This window comes from Phyllobates terribilis, unplaced genomic scaffold, assembly GCF_046119375.1.
Source record: "Phyllobates terribilis strain yellow unplaced genomic scaffold, ASM4611937v1 Scaffold_122__1_contigs__length_5177241, whole genome shotgun sequence".
In the NCBI taxonomy this organism is placed as follows: domain Eukaryota; kingdom Metazoa; phylum Chordata; class Amphibia; order Anura; family Dendrobatidae; genus Phyllobates; species Phyllobates terribilis.
Window position 1 is genome coordinate 1,508,122 of NW_027362882.1, and position 23,205 is coordinate 1,531,326.

Consider the following 23,205-nt stretch of genomic DNA (forward strand, 5'->3'; position numbering starts at 1 on the left):
AGAAGAAGTGAGGTGAGTATTTGATTATTTTTTTTTAATGTATGGAGGCATGGGCCATTACAAGGGAGGGGGGTGTGACATCCTGCATGGGGCATTATAAGGCAGGGGGGGTGACATCCTGCATGGGGCAGTATAAGGGGGGGTGACATCCTGCATGGGGAATTAAAAGGGGGGATGCTGTTACATTCTGCATGGGGCATTATAAGGTGGGTGAGTGACATCCTGCATGGGGCATTATAAGGGAGGGGGGTGTGACATCCTGCATGGGGCATTATAAGAGGGGGGAGAGGTGACATCCTGCATGGGGCATTCAAAGGGGGGGAAGTGACATCCTTCATGGGGCATTATATGGGGGGAGTGACATACTGCATGGGGCATTATATGGGGGAAGTGACATCCTGCATAGGGCATTATATGGGGGTGGTGACATAATGTATGGGGCATTATAAGCGAGGGTGACATCCTGCATGGGGCATTATAAGGGGGGGTGACAATGAATGGGGCATTATAAGCGGGGTGACATCCTGCATGGGACATTATAAGAGGGGTGACATCCTGCATGGGGCATTATGTGGTGGGAACAGCTTGCATGAGGTATTATGTGGTGGGAACAGCTTGCATGAGGTATTATGTGGTTGGAACAGCCTGCATGGAGCATTATGTGGGGGCACAGCCTGCATGGAGCATTATATGGGGGCACATCCTGCATGGAGCGTTATATGGGGGCCAGTATTCTGTATGGAGCGTTATATGGGGACTGTATCCTGTATGGAGCGTTATATGGGAGCCAGTATCCTGTAGGATTGTAATAAGGGGGACAGTATCCTGTATGGAGCGTTATATGGGGGCCAATATCCTGTATGGAGCATTTTATGGGGGCCAGTATTCTGTATGCAGCGATTCGCTGGTTTCTGAGCTATTGTAGAATTTACAATAGATATCGGTCATGTAATGTAAGAAGTGAAATCTTCTGCATTGTATTATATATATATTTTTCTGCGGCATCTGTGTGTCATGAATCGTGGTATGTGTTAAAGGGGCCCACTGAGACTCTTTCGCCCAGGGCTCACGAAAACCTGGAGCCGGCCCTGCTTATACCGCACGGCGAATGTCATGAGAAAAATAAAAAGCAATTCTTGAACTTTTGTTCATATTTATCCTGTGAATGCTGGGAGTTGTTGTTTCACAAAAACTGGAATGTCCATAGTTCCTGCACCTACAAAATGTGTGAAAATATGTAACAATGGGAATGGTTTCTCTCAGACAATGATTCCTGCTCTTATATGTCATTTGTCCATTGCTAGATGTATCACCAGCAAACAAAACACTCAATGTTTTTGATTTCAGGCCTTAAATACACTAAAGCTGGAATTGGACTGGTTGCTATTGGCTATAGGTCTTTGTTCCTATGGTAACAGTGTAGTGTTGTCATAGAGCCTAGAATTTAATTAAATTTGAAGTAATATAAAGTTATTTATTTTTTTCAGTCGCAGTAAATGCATTTTACTTTTGGGAACTTTTCCTTATTCGTCCTGCTCCTCCAGCCTTGATGCTAACCAATGTGATCTGCCATATTATTACTACTTGTTATAAATATTAATTAATACCTATGGAGATATCACTCATGGTCATATATGACATCATCAAATCCAGGAGGCCATTGTTACCTCACAGCATGATGTCACAATGACTGTGGGTCTATATAAACGGGTGTTCAGGGGGCAAATAATCATTTCAAGAGATGAAAACAAGGAGAGCAGAGGATCCAGGATCGAGGACACAGATTCTCATTTCAGGAGATGAGACGAGGAGATTGGAAGTTCCTGGATTGAGGATACAGGTAAATGAGAAACTTTACAGGGATTTGTTAATGAACTTAGCGCCAACATGGACATCGATCCTCCAAGTCTACAGATTGTGGCTGTAAGGTTCTAGCTTTCTCCAGTCCTTGCTGGCAGAATCTCTAGACTTGGGTGATGAAGGTTCTTTGTGAGGTCACACAGCGGAATGTTGGACACTGAGAGTTCTATGCAGCAAACATGGGGACATCCCTGGGGCTATCACAGAGGTCAGTAACAAGATGGCACCTCGGATGGAGACACTACAGAAGCTAGTTTGGTCAGTGACAGTTCCAGTGGTATCTGTGGCTGGCACAGATTGCTGGTGGTGGTGATTTTTGGAGCAAAAAAAATCTACCCTTATTCCCCCACATGGGAGAGAAGGTTGGTGTACATACATTGGGGGACATACTGTATATTTATTTATTTTACTCTTTATTTTACATATATATATATGTGCATTTTACACAATTTTTTTTTAATTAAATTTATTACACCATTTTTAAGTATCTACATCAAAATGTAAAAATGCAAAGAAAAGAGGGTATAAAGTACAATATGTGTATGACTGATTTTCTATGGGTCTTTGCCTGATCTGTCTCATATTATTTTTTTCTTACCAGGAAGAAAATCTGGATCCAGGAAGGAAGACTGAAGAATCTAACAAGAGCCACGGGATTATTTAGTGTTAATCATTTAATATGTCTGTAGATAATATTTGTTGTCTTATGAGGTCATTATATACTGATTATGTAGATCTAATTCTGGAATCAGTGCATCATGACATCATATTACATAGGTGTCTGCTGTCTAACCTAATTGTATAAGGGACCTGATATGATATAACTGCCCTATGTCTGTATCCGAAGGGCTAGTGTTTGTGGGGTGTAGTGTTTGTGGGGTGTAGTGTTTGTGGGGTCTAGTGTTTGTGGGGTGTAGTGTTTGTGGGGGGTAGTGTTTGTGGGGGGTAGTGTTTGTGGGGTGTAGTGTTTGTGGGGGGTAGTGTTTGTGGGGTGTAGTGTTTGTGGGTTGTAGTGTTTGTGGGGGGTAGTGTTCTGTATTTTTACAGGGGAGATCAACGTAGACAAGCTATAAGCTCAGAGTCCGATCTGATAAGGAGAGGTGAGGCGTGTTACCAGGACAAAGAAGATCTGCTCTCCGGAAACGAGTCATTGCTCTATATATCAGTTAGTTAGTTGTAGTATGGCCTTGGTCCAGGGTTCTTGAACTGATCGCCTTTTCTCGGGGTCAAGAAGGAATTTTTTCCCTGTGACACACATTGGCTGAACGTGTCCAGGTTTTTTGCCTTCTTCTGGATCATTGGCTTTAGGTAGGGGTAAACATTTTATTTAATAAAATGTTTAAAATTAATGCTCTGTCTCCTTGTGTCTTTATTTTATAGCACTCAGGTAGTTGTATATGTCAGTTCTCATTTTTATGATCCACGTCTGCCACAATATGAAGCAAACTGAAATACAAGGGCGGTAATTATGTGTCTACTAATGTAATGACTGTATCTATGATGCATAAAATATAGTCAAAAAAGCAAGGGGTAGATGCCCAAACAGATTTAAGTCAAGAAAAGCTGCAATTGGACTAATTAAAAATACCTTTTTATTAGAATTGATTAAAAAAACTCAATAAAAATCATCCAAAAACGCCAATAACAAATATCAACAGAGATGAGGTAGGTCACCTCAGTGACCAGTAGGTGATTAGGATAGTGCCAGTATTCCAAAACCAATTGTCACTGGACATGCAGCCAAACACACAGCAGGTACAAATAACAATTTACTGACCAGCTAGAGGTGGCCACAAACTGTACAATAAATGCTCATATCCTCATATACTATTGAACAGTTTTTATATGTACCTTAGTGCAGAAATGGCAATGCTCATTCAAACTAGGTGAGCATTCAATTGGTTACTAGTGGAACCCCCAGTCCTTTTCTTCATCTGTGGAGCATATTATGCCTTTTCTCAGGTATTTAGGTAGGATGACAATAATTAGCATATATCAGTCAGACATCATCTATAAACCTGTCCACTTTGGGAAAGGGGGGATAACACTCTTATAGATGCAGGTACATACTGTACATGCAGTGACATAGGGCTATGATCTCAACATACCACTGTCACCCTGTATGCACAATAATGCGGTATTGGTGTAAGTGTGTGCACACCTGTAATTATTCACCAACCGTAGGAAAAAAAGGGAAAAATCTCACCCAAGTTGAGGATATACTATGCCGGTTCCCTAGTTCATTCATAGGTGTTGATCTCTTTTTCCTCTATTCTCCCTACGCGTTTCCTCAAACACATTGATTCATCAGGGGAGGAACTTATTCCGATCGTGTACCACAGTAATATCGTTACAGACACGTTTGTAGGATAACTTGTTCAATGTTGCAGTATAGGCACTCACCACACTGTTTCCATTTTAAAGCAACACTTCGCTGCGGTGGCTTCGTCCACAGCGTGTGACGCATTTCCGGTCCGAAGACCTCACTTCCGGTCTGTGGAACGCAGGACATGGCTGCTGGAACTCACTGGTTCCGGAAGCGACGCCTAAGGCGCCGCCCCATGGTAACAGTGTCCAGGTGTCACACTCCTCGTCCTTGCCTCCCAGTCTCGAAGATACCATGTAAGAGGGTTGTAACCTCCTGTATGCTGCTCATCAGGCATGTTGCCATGTGGCATAAACAGGTATACTTCAGACGCATGCCCTGCTATATGGGTTGCAGCTGGAAAATGGAGATCCACATTAAGGGACACATATTTTTTATTGCTCCTTCAATCCCCCAAGAAGACACATGGTCACGGATCACTGTAAACAAATGGGATATACTCTGATATTTTTATAAACACACAGTGGTACTCTAAAGAGGCAGATGATCTCAGAGGTTGCGGTATAGAACAAGAAAATGATTGGGCAAAGATATTTTACTGTTATGTACAGTGTGTATTACTTACGTAAGGATGGTGTAGATCAAGAACGAGATTGGAACCTCAGCTTACCATTATGATCAAAAAATGATACAGATACACATGCATGGATACCCTACATGTGCTAGCCTAGTAGGGTGATACCACCAGCCTTCATTATTTGGGAAAAACGAGGAAGGAAGTGTCAATTATTCCCTACTGGCACCCTAAAAAGGAAGCCCTTAAGGAGCAAATAGAGGTAACTAAAAAATTCTCGTCAGAACTGGACTTCGCAAGAAAAGAAACACAGTTACAGAACAAGGTAGAAAGGTACCAATACCACCTAAAAGAGTGTAAACACAAGTTCTTTATTACCTTGAAGAATTCAGGGAAAACAAGGAATATTCAGTGGCGCTTACCAGACAGAATTATATTCCTGAGATAGACTTATCCTCCTCTGAAACAGAGGTCTCACATACTGATACAAAATCGAAAACCCAAAAGGGAAAATTAAAAGGAAGGGGTGGATATCAGGGGAGAGGAAATAACAGGAGAACCCCGCAGAGAGGGAGTTTTTAGATCTGAACTACCTGCTCAGGAGCCGATCCAACCAGCGGAATCCCGTTTAACAACACAGGTCATCAATCTATCATCAATGCCCCTCACTACTGATGAAATGTGCGTACTGAGTATAGGTTTAAGTTTTATCCACACCACTGATATTGACAAATTTGAAATAATAAAAGTCCTGCATCTATTCATCAGACGTTTGAAATGAAAAGAGCACTTCCTTAGGGAGGATAGAAAGGAGTGTGACAACTTGGGAATGCCCAATAACCTTTTACAAGGCGTGAGGTTGCTATATCATCTTGATGAGGTGAACCCGAATACATTGGTCCCTTCACGGACCTTAAAAATAAAATTTCTAGACTGCCACATCCTACCGGAGACTTAAGTTCCATAGATGTCTTCCTTCATTTGGTTACGGAGGACATCATACAACTGACAAAAACTAATCATTGGGAATAACATAACTTTGCAAGAGGTGAAATGGATTCACTACGCAGACTTGAAAAGGATCAAATCATAACCATAAAGCCGTCCGACAAAGGTGGCAATGTGGTTGTGATGGATACCTCTACAGACTCTCTCATCTCTCGGCATCACAGACTTGGCCCTATTTTGGATCTCTTCATAGACATACAGGACATTAGTGTCTCCCACTCACACACCACCTCCTCATCCCGCCTCCTATCTGTCGGTGTCCCCTAAGGAACATTTCTGGGACCCCTGCTCTTCTCCATCTACACCTTCGGCATTGGACAACTCATAGAGTCTCATGGCTTTCAGTATGACCTCTATGCCGATGTCACACAGATCTACCTCACCGAACCTGATATCTAGTGATAAGCGAGCACTAAAATGCTCGGGTACTCATTGCTCGGGACGAGCAAATTGGAATACTCGGCTGCTCGACCCGAGAAACGTGCTCAATGAAAGTCTATGGGAAACTTGAGCATTTTTCAGGCGGTTCCCCCAGGCGGTCTGCAGAGGGCCTAAAAATTGCCCAAATCGATGGGAACAGTGCTCAAATGACATGGGAACAGCATGGGGAAGGCCTCTGGAAGCATTTCTGACTCCCAGGTCACTGATGTCAACAACGTTGTCAGAGTATTACGCCACTTTTAAGGACTCACAATAAAACATACAAAAACAAAACCAAAATGGATTTTCCTGGGAAATATGTTAAGGAACATCCTTTCTAGGGTAATGACTTGTATACAGTGGTGGCCAAAAGTATTGGCACCCCTGCAATTCTGTCAGATAATGCTCAGTTTCTTCCTGAAAATGATTGCAATCACAAATTCTTTGGTATTATTATCTTCATTTAATTTGTCTTCAATGAAAAAAACACAAAAAGGATTGTCCTAAAGCCAAATTGGATAAAATTCCACACCAAACCTAAAAAAGGGGGTGGACAAAAGTATTGGCACTGTTTGAAAAATCATGTGATGCTTCTCTAATTCATATAATTAACAGCACCTGTAACTTACCTGTGTCACCTAACAGGTGTTGTCAATAACTAAATCACACTTGCAGCCAGTTAACATGGATTAAAGTTGACTCAACCTCTGTCCTGTGTCCTTGTGTGTACCACATTGAGCATGGAGAAAATAAAGAAGACCAAAGAACTGTCTGAGGACTTGAGAAACCAAATTGTGAGGAAGCATGAGCAATCTCAAGGCTACAAGTCCATCTCCAAAGACCTGAATGTTCCTGTGTCTTCCGTGCGCAGTGTCATCAAGAAGTTTAAAGCCCATGGCACTGTGGCTAACCTCCCTAGATGTGGACGGAAAAGAAAAATTGACGAGAGATTTCAACGCAAGATTGTGCGGATGGTGGATAAAGAACCTCGACTAACATCCAAACAAGTTCAAGCTGCCCTGCAGTCCGAGGGTACAACAGTGTCAACCCGTACTATCCGTCGGCGTCTGAATGAAAAGGGACTGTATGGTAGGATACCCAGGAAGACCCCACTTCTTACCCCGAGACATAAAAACACCAGGCTAGAGTTTGCCAAAACTTACCTGAGAAAGCCTAAAACGTTTTGGAAGAATGTTCTCTGGTCAGATGAGACAAAAGTAGAGCTTTTTGGGAAAAAGCATCAACATAGAGTGTACAGGGAAAAAAAAGAGGCATTCAAAGAAAAGAACACGGTCTCTACAGTCAAACATGGAGGAGGTTCCCTGATGTTTTGGAGTTGCTTTGCTGCCTCTGGCACTGGACTGCTTGACAGTGTGCATGGCATTATGAAGTCTGAAGACTACCAACAAATTTTGCAGCATAATGTAGGGCCCAGTGTGAGAAAGCTTGGTCTCCCTCAGAGGTCATGGGTCTTCCAGCAGGACAATGACCCAAAACACACTTCCAAAAGCACTATAAAATGGTTTGAGAGAAAGCACTGGAGACTTCTAAGGTGGCCAGCAATGAGTCCAGACCTGAATCTCATAGAACACCTGTGGAGAGATCTCAAAATGGCAGTTTGGAGAAGGCACCCTTCAAATATCAGGGACCTGGAGCAGTTTGCCAAAGAAGAATGGTCTACAATTCCAGCAGAGCATTGTAAGAAACTCATTGATGGTTACCAGAAGCGGTTGTTCGCAGTTATTTTGGCTAAAGGTTGAGCAACCAAGTATTAGGCTGAGGGTGCCAATACTTTTGTCTGGCCCATTTTTGGAGTTTTGTGTGAAATGATCAATGATTTGATTTTTGCTTCATTCTCTTTTGTGTTTTTTCCTTGCAAGCAAATGAAATGAAGATAATAATGCCAAAGAATTTGTGATTGCAATCATTTTCAGGTAGAAACTGAGTATTATCTGACAGAATTGCTGGGGTGCCAATACTTTTGGCCACCACTGTAAGAAGTGACGCGCCCCCTGGGCCATATTCTTTAAGGGAATACCCGGAGCCGGATCAGATGGGAGTTGTAGCCTTCCGAGTGGCTGTGACCCGGTCCGTGCCCAGGGTGTCAAACTCAGTTGTATGTGGCAGTCCTACAGATGTTATTAAGTTCTTAATGTCGACTACGCCACCCGTTGTATTGCGGTCACTATGGCCGCCGCTGCAGCAGGGTCCGCTGAGGCTGATGGTGTAGGTGCAGCTTTTGATGGTATAACCCCCAACGGGTGGGGTATAGCCTCAGGGGGTCAGGTGCAGAGGATGGGGGTTGTGGTGGTGCAGCGTAGATGTAAAATGAAGACAGAGTCGGGTTGTGCAGTTTAGGGTATTTACTCACTGCTGATGTTCCGGTCACTCCAGCTTCAAGTGACCACCCGAGCCGTGCTGCGTCCACCAGGTCCTGGATCCAGCCAACCCCCAAGCAAGTCCGGAGCGTGACCCTGAGCTCTCCTTCTGTCCTTTCCTCTGGCCGTCCCCACTAGTGATCCACCCAGGTCCAGCTCCCTCGGGCCTTCTGTTGGGAGACCCTTGGCCTTGGGTTCCCTGACCCTCCACGTGGTATGCCTTCGGGGTGGATGTGGTGGGTGGCCGTGGCAGACACTGCCCACGGCCTCCGGTCTCTGGCTAGGGTGTGCTTTTGCCCCCACCAGCTTGGGATCCGGTACCCTTTTGCCAACTCTTCACCCGCTGATGGACTTTGGGTTCTCAGAGTTCCTTTTCTGTTCCCCCCTCTGGGTCTTTCTTGCTTTCTCCTCTCTCTCTCTCTCTGGGGCTGCTCTGCTCCTCTTCCTGACTCTGACAGACTGACCCTGATCTTCGATGGTGCCCACCTTATATACACCCTCTATGTGTGAGCTCAGGTGACCAGCACCCAATGAGCTCCTATCTTTACCCAGGCTGCTCCCCCTATCTGCCCCTACACTACTTGGGATGTACCACCCCCCTCCCACTCCAGCCAGGAACAGACTCGGTCGTACCTGCACATTTCTAAGTGGGAGTACCGTTGGTCTGTTCCTCGGAAATGGGATGTGTGTAGTGCATGCAGCCTACCGAGCTCAGTTCCACACTCCATCCTTACCCGGGAGTGGAATATCACACCTCTGGGTTGAGGTGCAATACCCCTGTAGCAGCCGAATCCTCAGGGTGCTACATTCCCCCCTGGTAAATCACAGCACGTCCTCGGGCTGTAAGATATAAACAACATCCAAAACATACATTTTTTTTCATAAACATAAACATATAAAACATATAAAACATCATAAAACTTTTCATATAAAACTTTCTCGTAGTCGTTTCTTGCTTCTAGCTCCTCCGGTCACTGTGCAACTTGTGACCGGGTAAAGTGCGACAGTCTCTTGAAGAAACATGGTTTTCTATAAAACCGGTAGGGGGCGCTTTAGGAAGCGCAACTATATACAAGGGGATATGGCCACTCTCAGTCCTCGGCCAGGTATTAGGAAAGGGATGACCGCTCTCAGTCCTCGGTCAGTGGGAATAGGGACACACGGGTTAACAGTTCAGTTCTCTGGTCCCAACGGGGACTATATTAGCAGCAACGGTTCACTGTGCCCCGACGGGCAACTATATACAGTCTCTATACTACTGTACTCAACGACGGCGTCCTCCTGCTCTTTCTTTGTGATTGGTTCCAGGTTCTGGTTCAGACCCGTCCGGGTCCTCTTGTTCTTCCTCCTCACACCGCAGCTCTTCCTCCGTCAGACGATGCACATGGAGGGCGTAGGGTCCTTTGGCACACTTGTGCCGGGTGAAGGTGACCTCGTCCCCGATGTAAAGGTCACGACCTCTGTGTCCCTCCGGTAGGTGGGACTCAACGTCTCTCCTGGTCACGAAGACGTCGCCTAGGGTGCGGTGGTCTCGGATGAAGCCCCACCCATGCTGCATATTAAACTTTATCACAGTCCCGGTGGTGCGGGGACTATGCGCTGCACGGGGGTCTCTCCTGGCCCGGCTCTTCTGCTCTGCGCTCCTTACTTGAGCTTGCTGTTCCCGGACCCGCCTCTCTCTCCGCTCCCTCTCAAAGTCCTCGAGCTGTTGGCGGCAGCACTCAGCACGCTCCGCTGCAGCTGCCCGAGTCTCTTGAGTGAACCCCATGAGATCTTCTCCGGTGGGGTCCCACTCAAACTGCGCTTCCGCTAGCGGGGGCGAGATCCTCTTTACGGGCTTTGGAGCCGGGATCAGGGGTTCATCCAGGGGTCTCTCTCTCCGGAGTCGCGGATGGTGGAACTCCGGTGGCCATATAAATGGCTGCCCATCCGGGCACGTATGCTGGGCGTACAGGTCCTCTCCCAGATGCGGCACTTTAGGTCTTATGGGCGCGGTGGTGTTAGCGCCCGGGTTGCCCGGGCCTTGCGGCCAGGCCTGGGGTATCTGGAAGGTGAAGGGCACCGTAAGGACGGCGGCGCCCTGGGCTACTTGGCCCTGCGACCAGGCCGGGGGCTCCGCGGAGGTAGGGGGCGCTGTTGGTATTGCGGCGCCCGGGGGTACTAGGCCTTGCGACCAGGCTGGTGGTACTTCCTGCTTGGTCACGCCCGGGGTCGAGGCGTGTGACGTCACAGGGGTCGCGGCTCCCGTTTGAGGCCTAGTCTGCGGCGGTGACGATGCAGCGACGGGCACGGCAGGATAGACTTCGGGCTCTGCGACGGGGAGCTGGGGCAGGTACGCGGTTTCCCGGTTTGGGGTATAGACGTCCCCTTTACCTGCCTCCACTCGTTCGGCTCCCTTCTCGGCGCCGTCTCCGGCCTTCAATCCTCCCGCGCCATCCTCAGAGGCGGTCGGTCTCCTCGTCTTGGGTGGCGTGCTCCGCTGACGGGTCTCGGTCTGCTGGGCCATCTCACGGCTCCACTCCGCCAACTTCTCTCGCTGCACCCGGGCCATCCTCCTTGCGAGGCCCTCCAGAGCGGTCTGCGCACACTCCCGATCTCGGGGGAGCTGTGCTAGGACCTCCACTAGGCCTAGTGGGGTCGTTGCTTCCAGCAGGCTCCTGACCAACGGGTCGGTGCTGCTCTGCTCTCCTTCAGTTGTCTCCAGCAGGCTCCTGGCCAGCGGGCCGGTGCTGCTCTGCTCTCCCTCCTCTGTTTCTAGCAGGCTCCTGGCCAACGGGCCGGTGCTGCTCTGCTTTCTCGCCATCTCCGGGTAAGCTCCTCCGATATTCTTCTCCAGGCTTCTTGCCTCCGGGTGCGCTCGCTCTAGACTGCTCCAGGCGGCACCCATCTTTGTTCTCTCCTTTCGTCTCCTCCCCCCTCGAGGGCGGTCCCGGGGCCACTTGGTGACTGTCAGCTCCAGGGGCTGTTCTTTCACGCTGACAGACACCTCTAGCATCACAGTCTCTGTTGGTGGGGGCGGTTTCCACTTTTGGCGCCATTTTCGGTCCTGGCCCACGATGGGAGGCGGCCTCTCACCACCCTCTGGCACGCCCATAATGGCGTCCGCTCTTCCAAGGCGGGAAACCTTTGGAAATGGCGGGAATCGCTTCCCAGTGGCGGGAAACTCTGCAGATGGCGGGAAAACGCTGTTAATGGCGGACAACCGGCGGGAATCGACTGGTGATGGGGTCCGATGGCATGGACCCTCCGGAACCAGCAGGAGACTTCTTTTTGAGGTAAACTCGCACTTTTCTTCAGGCACGCAGTACCCGGGTGTTGCGGGCACGTAATCCTGCCGACTACGCCAAAGTTGACGCGCCCCCTGGGCCATATTCTTTAAGGGAATACCCGGAGCCGGATCAGATGGGAGTTGTAGTCTTCCGAGTGGCTGTGACCCGGTCCGTGCCCAGGGTGTCAAACTCAGTTGTATGTGGCAGTCCTACAGATGTTATTAAGTTCTTAATGTCGACTACGCCACCCGTTGTATTGCGGTCACTATGGCCGCCGCTGCAGCAGGGTCCGCTGAGGCTGATGGTGTAGGTGCAGCTTTTGATGGTATAACCCCCAACGGGTGGGGTATAGCCTCAGGGGGTCAGGTGCAGAGGATGGGGGTTGTGGTGGTGCAGCGTAGATGTAAAATGAAGACAGAGTCGGGTTGTGCAGTTTAGGGTATTTACTCACTGCTGATGTTCCGGTCACTCCAGCTTCAAGTGACCACCCGAGCCGTGCTGCGTCCACCAGGTCCTGGATCCAGCCAACCCCCAAGCAAGTCCGGAGCGTGACCCTGAGCTCTCCTTCTGTCCTTTCCTCTGGCCGTCCCCACTAGTGATCCACCCAGGTCCAGCTCCCTCGGGCCTTCTGTTGGGAGACCCTTGGCCTTGGGTTCCCTGACCCTCCACGTGGTATGCCTTCGGGGTGGATGTGGTGGGTGGCCGTGGCAGACACTGCCCACGGCCTCCGGTCTCTGGCTAGGGTGTGCTTTTGCCCCCACCAGCTTGGGATCCGGTACCCTTTTGCCAACTCTTCACCCGCTGATGGACTTTGGGTTCTCAGAGTTCCTTTTCTGTTCCCCCCTCTGGGTCTTTCTTGCTTTCTCCTCTCTCTCTCTCTCTGGGGCTGCTCTGCTCCTCTTCCTGACTCTGACAGACTGACCCTGATCTTCGATGGTGCCCACCTTATATACACCCTCTATGTGTGAGCTCAGGTGACCAGCACCCAATGAGCTCCTATCTTTACCCAGGCTGCTCCCCCTATCTGCCCCTACACTACTTGGGATGTACCACCCCCCTCCCACTCCAGCCAGGAACAGACTCGGTCGTACCTGCACATTTCTAAGTGGGAGTACCGTTGGTCTGTTCCTCGGAAATGGGATGTGTGTAGTGCATGCAGCCTACCGAGCTCAGTTCCACACTCCATCCTTACCCGGGAGTGGAATATCACACCTCTGGGTTGAGGTGCAATACCCCTGTAGCAGCCGAATCCTCAGGGTGCTACAGAAGCATGATCTGTGCTGAACAGTATGGATGGTAATCCAAAGCCTCCATAACCAAGCTTGGCATGGAAGGCACTCGGGAAATAGGAGTGTGAGTTGGGGGTCTCCCAGTGGTAATACAGTTGGAATCACTGCCTTATTAATACAACGGGGAACTGTTTTTATTTCAATTAACAATTTAAAGGGGTTGTCTGAAACCAACACTGATTTAATTCTAAATCTCTATTTAATTTAATAATCTAATTGCTTTTCTAATATACTTTAATTAAAAGTTAATCTGAATTTATCTAACTGAGGTGTGTTTGTATGTGTGTGTGTGTATATATTTGTTTTTTTTACTAACATCCTGTTTGATAAGATTTAGTTTGAAAATCCCCAGTGCATCCTGGGATATGAAGACGGACGCGATCAGGAAGCAGAGGCTGCGGTCACTGCTGCTGCCTCTTTCCGCACCCTGAATGAAGCGTCATCAGTGATGCATGTTTCAGGGGCTGGGCTAGTCCTTGCTACTCTGCGCATGTGTCGGTTGTCAATTCCAACTCTCAGTTGCTCAGCAGGATCTTGTCACTGTGCAATAATCTTTTTAATGCGCAGCGTCAGGGATTCCTCAGACGACACCGGGGCGATCACGCAATATCTCATCCTGCCATCACTGTGTCACGGATTTCGTCCTGAATCGCGAGCACACGATCCAGATTACTCGACAGTTCAGCACTTTTTGGGGATTATGAATCTCAAGACTGCTACCTACCGGAAGCTAAAATGCAATAAATGAGGGGCCAGGTGAAGAAAGCCATAGCAAATTCTGTCAGGTCCCTTAGAGGTGCATTGTACCTGTTGGGTACCCTGACATCGTGCTTCCCAGGGGTTCTGTGAGCACAATACCATTCCAGGGTTCTACAGTGGGATCTGCTAATTAATGAAGTTTCTCTTAAGGGGCACTTGGAAGGGAAGATGTCCTTATCACCCCGGTCAGTAAAATCTTTATAGTGGTGGCAGGATGAGCCTAACCTATCTCGAGGGGTTCCTTGTGTACTTATGGTCACTAGAACAATTACCGCAGATGCGAGTCCCAGAGGGTTGGGAGCCCATCTGGGAGACATGGTAGCCCAGGGGACCTGGTCAGATATCGAAAAGGGTCTCTCCTCCAATGCAAAAGAACTTCTGGCGGTAGACAAGGCGGTGAATAATTTCTTACCTTTCCTTCAGGGCCAGAATGTAAAGATCCTCTTGGATAACCTAGTTGCGGTAGCATATGTGAACCACCAGGGGGGTACATGGTCAAGATAGCTGATGAGAGGGACAGATCATCTCTTCCAGATTACAGAAAGTCACCTCCTTTCCCTGATGGCCCTCCATATAAGGGGAAAAGAAAACACCAGAGCAGATTTCCTAAGCTGCTATCCTCTGATGCAAGGGGAATGGGAACTAAATCAATGAATTTTTACCCAAATAGCCTCCTGTCAGGTAGATCTGTTTGCCACAAAACTAAATCGGAAGACAAAGATCTTGTGTTCCCTAAATCTTCTAGCTGTGGACGCTCTCATGATACATTGGGATTTCAGCCTGGCGTATGCCTCCCCCACCCCGGTTGGCTCTTCTTCTCATGGTCATAAGAAAGATCAGGGAGGACAAGGCCAGGGTTCTGCTGATCGCACCCTTTTGGCCCAGGAGGCCCTGGTTCTCATGCCTAAGGAGCATGTCCATCTCCGATCCTTGGGTTCTTCCAGAGATTCCGTATCTCTTTCTCCAGGGTCCGATATTCCATCCTCAAGCAACTGGCCTCCACTTGACGGGGTGGAACTTGAAAGGACACTGCTAAATCGGAAAGGTTTTTCCCAAGGTCTAGAAACCATCCTGATGCACAGCAGAAAACCTGTTGCAACCCAAATTTATGCCAGAACTTGGAGAAAGTTTTTGTCTTTCTCTGGTTTTGTGGTTGATGGGGGGCGCCAATAGGAAACATCTTGGAGTTTTGACAAAAAGGTCATGAACTAAGGTTATCCACCAGCATCCTTAGAGTTCAGGTTTCTGCCTTGGGTGCCCTATATAGCTGTGATCTAGCGGGTAACTACTGGGTTTGTCGGTTCATTAAGGCAGCTTTTAGAACTAGATCTATTAAAAGCAGCTTGGTTCGATGGGATTTAAATTTGGTTCTAAAGGCCTTGACTAGCTCGCCCTTTGAGCCAATAGTCAGCAACCCTTAAATCCCTCTCCCTTAAGACCACTTTGTTAATAGCTTTAACCTCGGCCAGGAGCATTAGTGACATCCAGGCCCTGTCTCTGGCCTCGCCGTTTACTAAAATTCTGGATGATAGGCAGGATCTGGTCTCAAAATCATTCTCTCTCCCTAAGGTAGCCACTCGTTTCCACAGACTTCATGAAGTCCTCCTACCCTCCTTTTGTCCAAATCCTAGTAACCAGAAAGAGGTGGAGCTACATACGTTAGAAGTGAGGAGATGTGTGGTTAGGTACCTTTCAGTCACCAAAAGCTTTAGAAAAGATAACTCGTTGTTTATATCCTACCAAGGGGCTAGGAAACAGTCTTAAGTCACGAAGTCCACCATAGCTAGATGGAATAGGGAGGCCATTTCTCTAGCATATACATCTAGCGGCGAGGAAGTACCAGAAGGGCTGAAGGCTCATTTCACCCAGGCTGTGGCGACCTCCTGGGCTGAGAAGACAGGTGTCTTGACAGAAGACATATGTAGGGCTGCTACCTGGTCCTGTCCCTCTCCATTCCATAGACACTATATAGGTTAGATATGGGTATATCGGCTGACCTCACCTTTAGGAGAAGAGTGTTCCAGGCTGTGGTCCTTCAATAGATTACTTCATCTCTGTAATTCTCTCGTGGTGCTGTCATGGTCGACCGATAAAATCGTAAGTTACTTACCGGTAATGGGATTTTTCGGAGATCATGACACCACCCTTACATTCCCTCCCTTCACGTTTGTGGGAGCACTCCCCTTTTATTAATTATAATCTCACACTCAATAGGTGTCGTGTGGTATGGCAATTTTGTGATTGTTTGCTGTGTTCATTAATCCGGCGGTCCTCTCAATGCTCTGTAATCCAAACTGAGGCGGGAGAGAGGTGGCGCCCTTTTAAGCCTGTAGGTTTCCTCTCCTTGGTGGGCGGATCCCCTCTCTCTTGCTGCTGTCATGGTCTCTGAAAAATCCCGTTACCGGTAAGTAACGACTATTCATTTGATGGAGCAATCAAAAAGTTGTTCCCCAAAATGGTAAGTATTAACCCCTTAAGCCCCGCGGGTGGTTTGCACGTTAATGACCGGGCCAATTTTTACAATTCTGACCACTGTCACTTTATGAGGTAATTACTCTGGAACGCTTCAACGGATCCCCCTGATTCTGAGATTGTTTTTTCATGACATATTGTACTTCATGATTGTGGAAAAAATTCTTCGATATCACTTGTGTTTATTTGTGAAAAAAACGGAAATTTGGCGAAAATTTTGAAAATTTTGCAATTTTCAAAATTTGAATTTTTAAGCCCTGAAATCAGAGCGATATATCACACAAAAGAGTTAATAAATAACATTTCCCACATGTCTACTTTACATCAGCACAATTTTGGAGCCAAAATTTTTTTTTGTTAGGGAGCTATAAGGGTTAAAAGTTGACCAGCGATTTCTCATTTTTCCAACAAAATTTACAAAACCATTTTTTTAGGGACCACATCATATTTGAAGTGACTTGGAGAGGTCTTTTTGACAGAAAATACCCAAAAGTGACACCACTCTAAAAACTGCACCCCTCAAGGTGCTCAAAACCACATTCAAGAACTTTATTAACCCTTCAGGTGCTTCACAGGAATTTTTTGAATGTGGAAGAAAAAAATGAACATTTAACTTTTTTCACAAAAATGTTACTTTAGACCCAATTTTTTTTATTTTCACAGGGGTAACAAGAAAAAATGGACCCCAAAATTTGTTGTGCAATTTCCCCTGGGCACGCAGATACCCAATATTTGGGGAAAAAACACTGTTTGGGCGCACGGCAGGGCTCGGAAGAGAAGGAGCGCCATTTGACTTTTTGATTGTAAAATTTGCTTGAATAATTAGCGGACACCACATTGCGTTTGGAGAGCCCCTCTGTGCCCAAACTTTGGAGCTCCCCCACAAGTGACCCCATTTTGGAAACTAGACCCCCCAAGGCACCTTTCTAGATGCATAGTGAGCACTTGGAACCCCCAGGTGCTTCACAAATTGATTCGTAAAAATGAAAAAGTGAAAAAAAAAACACTTTTTCATTTTTGTGAATCAATTTGTGAAGCACCTAGGGGTTCCAAGTGCTCACTATGCATCTAGATAGGTGCCTTGGGGGGTCTAGTTTCCAAAATGGGGTCACTTGTGGGGGAGCTCCAATGTTTGGGCACACAGGGACTCTCCAAATGCAACATGATATCCGCTAACAAATTGAGCCGGCACAGGAATGAAGCACCATCCCTATGCCATGAAGGCTGTCAGAAGTGCAAAGTGTGAAGATTGCTTGGAGATGCACTGCGCATGCCCAAGCAATCTTCCTGCTCTCTGGTGACCCGGATGTTGTCATGACGACATCCGGTCGTCATGGCAACACCCGGGAAGCCTTTGCAGACTGCGCTGGAAGCCGGAAGAGGAGGTGAGTATCGCCGATCACCTCCCCTTGCCCCCGCAATGCCGCGATCGACTTCGATCGCAGCATCGCGGGGGTTAATATGCTGGGAGCGGTGCAGGACCGCTCCTTGCACATAGTACCGGGTGTCAGCTGTGACAATCAGCTGACACCCGGCGGCGATCGCGCCCGCACAGCCTGTGTGCGCGCGCGATCGCCATGACGTACTAATACGGGTCTGGCTCTTAAGTCCCAGGGCACAGACGCGTATTAGTACGTCAGATGTTATTAAGGGGTTAAAAACGGGTCTTAGAAAATTGAAACACAAGCCAAACAATTTGTTTGCAAAGTTTAGAATTTTTTGAAAGCAGTAAAATGTTTGTTTTTTTCTTCTGTACCATTTCACTTTATTTAGAATTCATTGCCCTTGTTTTCTATATCTTGCACAGTAAAGTGAATGGTGTCTTTCAAAAATGCTGTAATTTTGTCCCACAAAATACCTCTCAACCCTGCTGTATTGAGTAGTGTCTGTGTTATTCAGCAAGTAAGAAAAAGATCTTCAGCTCACCTGGCCCAGCCTGCCAGTCCTCCTTTCCATGATCTCGGTGCTCGGAATTAGTCCATCCCCATCTGGGAGAAAAATCCTCAGTGAAAGTAAAAAATAGTTTTCCAGCACACGATGTAGAAAAATTAGAAAAAGCCTTTATTTAATCCATTGTTAAAAAATACAATTCCAACAGAGATAAAAGCATGTGTAAGCTTACGCGTTTCGGATCATATTTGACCCTTAGTCATAGCATAAAGTACTGAATAAATGTTGCACTTTTCAAGGAAAACAGTCAAGGGAAGCTGCCAAGGGTAACACCCACCAAAATCAGCTGTGATATTAGCTCACTAATTCAAAGCTAGCAGTGATCTAAACACTAGTATAACCCTATACTACATCCATCCTCTACAAACATATTACAATGTGAACTGTCACTTAGTAATGCACTAATTATTTGATCACTTTTTATCCAAGTTTTTTATATATATGAATTCATTGAATAAACAATTGATGCACTATTTAAATATATATGTAACAATAAGAGCTTCTAATGATATCATTACCTATTTTCTAAAAATTATTGTTCTAACATTTGATTTCAAGGGCATACTTTTCCCCCCAAAAAATAAAATAATATCTCTATTTTAAAACCATATGAGAATGGCTGGAAATTATTACAAAACGTAATTAGCATGCTTTGTTTTGTATACTATTGATTATAGAGTCCCCTAGATTGATCACAAAAAATAAAAAAAATAAAAAATGTATTTAATAAATTCCTCAATTTGTTCCAACTTTTTTAATATAGATACATCAATTCATGTCTTAGATTTAGTCCTGCTGGGTATCTGGTATTTAGTTTTAGAATCCATCGAGCTTCAGTCATCTGGAGTAATTTAAAGCTATCTCCACCTCACCGTGGAGCAGAAACAAATTCCAAAGCATTTACTCGCAGGCTACTTAAATCCCCCTTGTGTTCATTCAAAAAATGTTTGGAAGCCCCCGAAAGACTGCGGGTAGTGACATTGTTAATGTCATAAATGTGCTCCGACAGTCTTTTTCTTACACTGCGGCTTGTAGATCCCACATATTGTTTTCCGCATATCGTGCAAAAAATGATATAAACCCAGTGGTCAGTAGCACAGTTCATGAAAGTCTTAAGATTAAATACTTGACCCTCATTACTTATGACAGACTTGTTATTATTTATCATGAATTTGCATAAACCACATGACTTCTGCCCGCATCTAAATGAGCCCTTAGTGGACTCATTTAAAAAATGGTTGTAAATTTGTTCCAAAAAAATCCCTGACAATAGGAAATGTAATCTCCCTGAGTGAACTCAGAGAAAATACAGGCAAAATAGGTCGTACATGGTTGTCCACTCAGTATCAGCAGATTCTTGACAATAATGTTCAAGAATCAGTGACAAAGTTGAAGTTACGCAGGGGATGGATCTTTCAGCAAGACAATGATCCAAAACACCGCTCCAAATCTACTCAGGCATTCATGCAGAGGAACAATTACAATGTTCTGGAATGGCCATCCCTGTCCCCAGACCTGAATATCATTGAACATCTGTGGGATCATTTGAAGAGGGCTGTCCATGCTTGGCGACCATCAAACTTAACTGAACTGGAATTGTTTTGTAAAGAGGAATGGTCAAAAATACCTTCATCCAGGATCCAGGAAATCATTAAAAGCTACAGGAAGCGACTAGAGGCTGTTATTTTTGCAAAAGGAGGATCTACTAAATATTAATGTCACTTTTCTGGTGAGGTGCCCATACTTATGCACCTGTCAAATTTTGTTTGAATGCAGATTGCACATTTTCTGTTAGTACAATAAACCTCATTTCAAGGCAGAAACATTACTGTGTCCAACAGTTATTACATATATCAAACTTAAATAGCTGTTGCAAAAACACTAATTTTTATAAAACATTAATAGGGGTGCCCAAACTTTTTCATATAACTGTATATATGTTCATTCTAATATCAAAAAATATACCATTCTAGTACACAGAATGGTGTTAGAATGTAATGTTGAACAACTACCCACTCTCCTAACTTAATTGGGGTGCGGTGTCAATCCTAATCAATTCAACCAAGTCAAGGAAAGGGAAAAAAAAAAAAAACACGACATCTTAAGAGTAACCAGTCTATAAAGATTGTCTTCCCTTAAAGTCCTTACAAGTGCATATTATACCTGATGAAGGCCGTTGCTGGCAGAAACGCGTTGTTTGTTCTTAATATAGTGTCCGAATAAATCTGATTTTGAGAAAAAGAATTCATCTGTAACGATCCTTATCCTCTGGAAGCGCTGAAAAAGGGAAATCTTCTCTCCACTACAATATCCAACATGCAAGCCTTATACCAGGGCTGACATACTTCCCGCATTTGTGCTGCAGACCAGAGGATTGCAAAGAGCTGATCCACTATACGGATCATTTGAGTGAAAATACAAGACATCTAAAGGGTGAGTGCAAAAAACAAATATTGTTGTGGCAAATGCACATATTCATCTACACTTAGACTCTGCACCCCTTGTCTCCCCTTTTATTCTTTTTTTATATCAATGGAATTTATGGAAGACCTCCTCTTGGCAGTAAGAAGAACGATGGAAGTGGAAGAAGAGAAGCCCTCTAGATCAGTCCAGGAAGAGATGTTCGGTGGTCTCCGCTCAAAGAAAAAGATGGTGTTCCCGATACATATAAACATTCAGGATCTAATCCTGGACGAATGGGAAAATCCTGAAAGACGACTGAATACACCAGCGGAATTGAAAGACAGGTTTCCCGTAGATGAAGAAACCTCAAAAGGTTGGACCGAGATACCTAAGGTCGATATTCAGGTGACAAGAGTCGCTAAAAAGACAGTATTGCCATTCGAAGACTCATCGCAACTAAAGGATCCTCTGGACCGCAAGATGGACAGCCTTCTCAGAAAATCCTGGGAAACATCAGCAGTCCTTCTGGACACAAACAGTCTCCACGTGTGTTGCACGGTCCATGTCAAGATGGCTCAACCAGCACATCCAGAGAGGAGATACAAGCTTCCCTACCTTTACTGCAGAAAGCCACTGACTTCCTGGCGGATGCTTCAGCGGAATCTGTGAGGGTAACGCCAGGGCAGCAGTCCTATCGAACTCCACAAGGCGAGCACTATGGCTGAAATCGTGGAGCGGTGACGTGGCTTCTAAAACAAAACTTTGTTCCATTCCCTTCAGGGGAGAATATATGTTTGGCCAGGCCCTTGACCCTCTCCTGGAGAAGGCGACTGATAAAAAGAAATCCCTGCCTGAACCCAGACAATACAAGAAGACCCCCTTTCGCCCCCCTCGGGAACAGAATCCCCAGTACAGGGGGAACGGCAAGTCTGGTCGGTGGAGCTACCCCAAAGGGGGGAAAGATAGGAATATTTTTTTCCCAAAAGGACAGCGACAACAGAAGCGGTGACGCCAGAGCAGTGGGGGGACAAATCATGAAATACCTTCCCCAGTGGCAAAAGATCTGCTCCAATCAATGGGTCTTGAAGGTAATTCAAGAAGGGGTAAAGATCGAATTCTCCTCATATCCTCCAAGAAAAGTAAGGATAACTCGTCTAACCTCCCCGAGATTAAGAATCGCAATGATGTCAGGCCTAAAAGACATACTATCCTTGGGGGCTATTTCACCAGTCCCAAAAACAGAAAGACACACAGGCCACTATTCACGCCTGTTTATGATAAAGAAACCAAACGGCACCTACAGAATAATAATAAATCTGAAACCCTTAAACCAATACATCATCTACCGAAGATTCAAAATGGAGTCCATCAGATCAGCAGTTCCCTTGATAGGACAAGGATATGTGATGGCAACCATCGACTTACAGGACGCATACTATCACGGTTTGCGGTGGTTCAAGAGGATCAAACGCTGCATTTTCAATTCAATGTATTGCCGTTCGGGATATCCTCAGCACCAAGAATATTCACCAAAATTATGTCAGAGGCAGTGGCTTCAATCAGAAAAGAAAAAATCTGCATCATTCCCTACCTTGACGACTTCTTACTAGTATATCCCTCGGTGGAATCACTCCAGGAAGATCTGCAGAGAAGAATCCTAATCCTGACCACCCTAGGGTGGTTGATAAATCATCAAAAGTCAGACCTGGTCCCTGCCACAGAAAAAACATTTCTGGGTGTTCTACTAGACTCCGCCAGACAAACCTCCTTCCTAACGAAAGACAAACAGATACTTTTGAGATCCAAGATATCGAATCTGAAGGCCCTGAACAGAGTGTCCCTAAGGTCTGCCATGTCAACCCTCAGCTCCATGACAGCCTACATCCAATCCGTAGCCTGGGCTCAGGCTCACACCAGGGTGTTGCAAACCCATATTCTTGCACAGTGGGACGGATCCCCAGACTCCCTAAACAGGATGATCATGATCCCTCATTATGTGAAGACATCCCTATCATGGTGGCTCAGCCCAAAAAACCTAGGAACAGGGGTTCCATGATCTCAGTTCCCTCTGATAACAGTCACGGTAGACACCAGTGACCAGCCCAGGGGATGGAATGTGACGCCCAGCTGCACTTGGTATCACAGATCCTGGAAGAGTGCATTGATGGATTCCTCCACAAGAGGCCCCCATAAACATTCACACATCTCCACCTTTCACCTCAGACCACCAGAGGGAGCCTGTTAGGGATATAAATAGGGAAGGGATTCCGGTTATGCCTTACTGGGTCATAGAGATCCCGGTAAGCTCGGACCCAGTGTCCGGTAACAGCTTCGGGGGAGCTAGTTAAGCTCCTCTGCCCCCTATGTACTAACTCTCCACTCACCTTTGGCCAACTCGGGCCCTCACTAGGCTATACACATTAATGGCAGCTTGCCGCGCTTCACCGATCTTATGGCGCCGGCACACCTAAAGCTCACTATTCTGATCTACATCTGA

At 46.2% G+C, this 23,205-nt stretch overlaps 1 pseudogene; it reads left to right on the top strand.

Annotated features, from left to right (window-relative positions):
- Positions 1-23,205, top strand: part of LOC141201659 (cingulin-like) — a 120,135-nt pseudogene that overhangs the window by 86,687 nt on the left and 10,243 nt on the right.